Consider the following 5162-nt stretch of genomic DNA (forward strand, 5'->3'; position numbering starts at 1 on the left):
CACACACACTGCAATCTACATATCTATCTTTTTATATATTGGCCACTCCTAGGGCTTCATCTCAGGTCCTGACATTTGCCTGAAAACTTCATTTGCATCAGACTGGTGTGCTAACATTGACCCATTCATGAAGTTGGCCTGCTAGGTTGTGAGTTCAAATCACAGAACTGCCAAAAACTTAATCCTAGTGGAAGAAGCCAATTGTCCCACTTGTTTTCCTTATGGGTGTCAAAATTCCTGGGTCTCAGGAATGATGTATAATACATAAGCAAATTTATGTCCTATGTAATAGGATGTAAAAAATGTTATATGTGTAATCATACTCACTAAAATACATAAGAAATACATAAAAATAAAATAAAATGAATAACTACACTAACCGCAATATAACTAAACATGTGTATGCAAATATAAATCATGTATTTAAAATGTATATGAATATTATTTTTTGAGTGCTAAGACTTGAATTCAGGCCCTGGGAACAGGCCTGACTTTCTTGTCTTCCAGCATGGTGAGCTTTCCCTTCCCCGACAATGCTGCAGATTTTCCCAAAGTCTGAATTCAAATCCCAGGCCTGGCAGAAAAAATGGTGTGAATTCCAAGCTAAGAAGCCTCATTATTTTATAAATATTTTTAATGAATTTATTTATTTATTTATTTTTATTTTGTCAAGCACAGAGCTTGAACTCAGGTTGGGGCAACTCTGCCTCAGCTTTGATCGCTCTAGGCTGGGGTCCAACCACTGGACCCACAGCTGAACCTGGGTTCCTGGGCCCCAAAGATTTACAGGAAAAAGATAAATAAAATGACACAGATAAAAATCTGGCAACTTGCAAATGGCTATCTGTTTTACATTTGTTTTTTTTGTTTTTGTTTTTGTTTTTGCAAGGTGACCATCTTAGGTCTGAATGACATTGATGAAAAGTTTTGTAACCTGACATTGCTGAAGGCTGGTGGGCTACCAGGCAAGCTATAGGTCAACACGGCAACGTAGGCCCTGTGGTCGAGGCCCGGTCCTGACCCCTAACAATGGTGGGAGATCCTAAGAGTCTCATTCCTATTCATAGGAATACTGATAGAAGATTATGAATGTCAATATTAAATTAGTTGTTCCTGAATGATACTACTATAAAAGTAGTGATTTTAGGAGGCTGATGGATTTTAATGAATATTTTGACACATTAAAAGAATACTATTAATTACATGGATGCAATAGTTCTGTGACAGTGGTTGATTAAATTAATAATTCATTAAGAATGAACACAATAATACTAATGACATGGGAGCATAATAAATACCCAAGAATTGTTAAAAATGTAGTCTATATAACTGAAGAATATATAAACATCTCTGGTACTCTATAAAGATCTATATTTATTTGTGTACTACCATCCGCATGTCAATCTGTCTTATTTTGTCAACCCCTGGGGCTGGATCTCAGGTGCTGGTAACTTCTTGTCAGCTCCATATGGCCCAGGTTGGCCATGCTGACACTCGCCCATTCATGAATTGGGCTTTGTAGGCTTTGAGTTCAGATGCCAGCACTCACAAAAATTGAATCATGGAGTAAGAAGCACTGGTGACACATGTTTTCCTTTTCTGTGAGCGACTGGGTGTCAGGTATGAAGTTTCATACATAGGCAAATCTATATCCCATGTAATAAATGTAATAAATATTCCATGTGTAATACCAGTCAATAAAATAAATGGTAAATAAATGAATAAAACAACAAATAAAATGCATAACTTCACTAAGCACAATATGGGGTCAACATACGGGGCTCATTCTCATCGGCTGAATTGGCTACAGGCTGCTGTGCTGACAGTCACTCATTCATGAGCTGAGCCTTCTAGGCCCTGAGTTTAGATCCAAGCCCTGCCAAAAATGCAATCTTGGAGTAAGAAGTCAAGAGTGACACATATTTTCCTTTTCTATGAAATTGCTCTGTGTCAGGTAGGATGTATAATTCGTATGCAAATCTATATACTATGTAATAGAATGTCATAAAGGTAAAAATGTCATAGGTGGAAAAATGGTCACTACAATAAATGAAAAATGGATTGAATTAGTAGCGAATCATTCTGGGCTAATATTAGACAAAATAATTATAGGACATGGATTAAGTTTAATTAATATATTATTAAGCATTAACAGAATGAAAAGTAAATGGAGACATAGTTAAATACCTAATAATTGGTAGTAACACATGATGCATAAATTAATTATAAATAGAGATCTCATTCTATAAAATATGTAATTATATGTATGGATGTGTGTACATATATGATAAACAATAACAGTAAATTGAGTAATAATTAATGTTTTATTAATTGTTCAACTGGGATATATAATTAAATGGAGACATCATTTAATACCTAACATTGGTAGTACTATTAGCTATAATTTAATAATATGCATAAATCTCTCTCTCTATTTTTTTGGGGGGTCCAGTCGTGGGCCTGAAGTCTGGGCCTGGGCTCTGTCCCTCAGCTCTTCAGCTCAAGGCTAGTACTCTACCACTTGAGCCACAGCACCACTTCTGGCTTTTTTTTCCTGCTTATGTGGTGCTGAGGAATTGAACTCAGGTCCTCATGCTTGCAAGGGAAGCGCTCTATCACTGAGCCACCTTCCCAGCCCACATCTTTCTTTTTGTATATATAATATTTATATACAGCAATCTCTATTTATACCTCATGCACTCCTGGGACTCGGTGGTTGAGTGCTCGCCTAGTAAGCAGGAAGCCCTGGCTTCCATTCCTCAGTACCATATAAAAAGAAAAACCAGAATTTCTGCTTTCTTTCAATCAATTGTGTGCTAGCCTGGAGCACAAACGCTTGGGGAGAGTGGCTAAGCCCTTACTAAAGGCCCAGAACTGCTGCCAAAAAAGGTAGACTGTTCTAACTGCAACTATAGAAGGTCAAGACTTCAAATACTTCATCACAGAGCAAGCTAGGAGTCTGGTGCTGACAGCTGCCACCTAACCTGACTTATCCAGATGTAAATCACTGCAACCCAGCTCCACCGAACCAGACGCTGATGGCTTACCTCAGTCATTCTAGCTGCTCACCGGCTTTAAAATCCAGCCCTAGCAGGAAGTCTGTGAGACTCTTCCAAGTGGTAGAGCTGTAGCCTTGAACAAATGTTATTAGAACAGTATCCCTACATTTCAGTTCAAGCCCCATAGGTAACCTCCCCCCAAAAAAAACACTCCACTAAACCATTAGATGTGAACTTGTGTGGTTTGTGAAATGTTCCTCAAAGAATGGTGATACTGAAGAAAACACGTTGATTCTAATGACAGCTTGTGGAATACAGCTATGTGCTGAGTCCTTCATAAGGTGCTCTATGCTGAGTACTGCACAGGGTGCTATGTGCTGAGTCTTTCACAGGTTGCAGTGTGCTGAGTCCTGAATTGGGTTCTGGGTGCTGTGTCTTTCACATGATGCTGTGTATTGAGTCCTTCAAACTGTGTCATGTGCTATGTCCTTCACAGGGTGCATTCTTTCATCTGGTCTTTGTAAGAGCTCCACAACTGAGATGCTTAAGCAGATAAGAATATTGAGGCTCAGATATATCTCCATGGAAGGAACAAAATTAAGTATAACTGAAGACTAGTGAGTTGTCTCCTGCAGACCATTGTTTTGTTTGTTTGTCTTTTCAGTCATGAACCTTGATCTCAGGACCTAGATTTTGACCCTTACCTCTTGGGCTCAAGGCTAGCACTCCACCACATGGAGCCAAGGATCCCCTTGCAGCAGACTACCATGGCCTAGGGGTCGATAGATGAGGTTTGTCATCCTGCCTTCTCAGCAAGCTGTGATCTGAGGATCTGAGTTCTAAATTATCCCAGACACAAAAAGTCCCATGAGACTATTATCTCCAATTCACCACTAAGAAACATTAAGTGGAAGCTTGATGCTTGCAGCTCATGACTATCATCCTAGGTTCTCAGGAGGATGAGAACTAAGGATCATGGTTCAAAGCTAGCCTGGGCAGGAATGTCTTTGAGACACTTAGCTCCAATGGACCACCAGAAAACCTGAAGTGGTGCTGTGGCTCAAGAGATAGAGCACAAGACTTGAGCTGAAAAGCTCAGGGACAGCACCCAGTCCCAGACTTCAACTCCTACAACCAACAACATAAAAAAAAACCCCAAAACCAGAAACAATCTAACAAACCTGAAGTACAGAGCTGGGAATGTGCCTTAGGGGTAGAATGCTTTGCATATATGAAACCCTGGGCTTGATTACTCAGGACAACATCACTAGAAAAAGCATGAAGTGGTTCTGTGGCTCAAGTGAGAGAAGGCTATCCTTGTACAACAGAAATTAGGTACAGTGCTGAGTTCAAGCTCCACGACTGTATGCGCGCACACACATGGACATACACACACACACACACAGATGCACACACACACACAAACACACACACACACACACACACACACACACACACACACACACACACACACACACACACACACACACACACACACACACACATAGACCAGAAGTGAAGTTGTGACACAAAATGGTAAAGCACTGGACTTCTCCACTGAACTTATGGTCAGCACCAAGGCCCTGTGTTCAACCTCCAAACCTAGCCATCCAAGGCCCAATTAATACAGGTCAAAGGTTTCAGAACCAGATGATCTTCACCAGCCCTAGATGACAGGAAGCTTTGTGATATCCAACATGTTCTTGGATTTCTCAAGCTTCAGGAAAACCAAGGAGAGGTATCATAGGCCCATTATCGCTGGCAATGAAACATTTCATTAAGTTCAGTGCCCTAGTTGTCTGCAAGAAGGACTTCTGAATTATATTGAGCACTGTATCTGAGCACTGGAATATAGTCTCACAAAGGCAGGATAAGTGCAGGGAACTTGGCCTGCCATGGGAGGTGGCACAAATGAAGGCTTCTTGTCAAAACAGAGCACTGGGAAGAGAGATAGCTTGGAGTACAAAGAGGCCTTTTTCTCCTGGCCTTCAGAGCACACACACAGTCATCCTCACTAATTGGCCCAGATGTGGAGTTGTTACAAAGCTGTACAGGACTGAGGCCTTTTGTCTGCCTGTCCAGACAATGAGAGAGACTTCTTCCAGCAGGCCTGGGATGCAGAGAAACCCTCAGGCTACACTGGGAACAGTGAAGGGAGCCCTG

This window comes from Dipodomys merriami, unplaced genomic scaffold (genome assembly GCF_024711535.1).
Source record: "Dipodomys merriami isolate MVZ:Mamm:240054 unplaced genomic scaffold, mDipMer1.0.p SCAF_478, whole genome shotgun sequence".
Lineage (NCBI taxonomy): Eukaryota > Metazoa > Chordata > Mammalia > Rodentia > Heteromyidae > Dipodomys > Dipodomys merriami.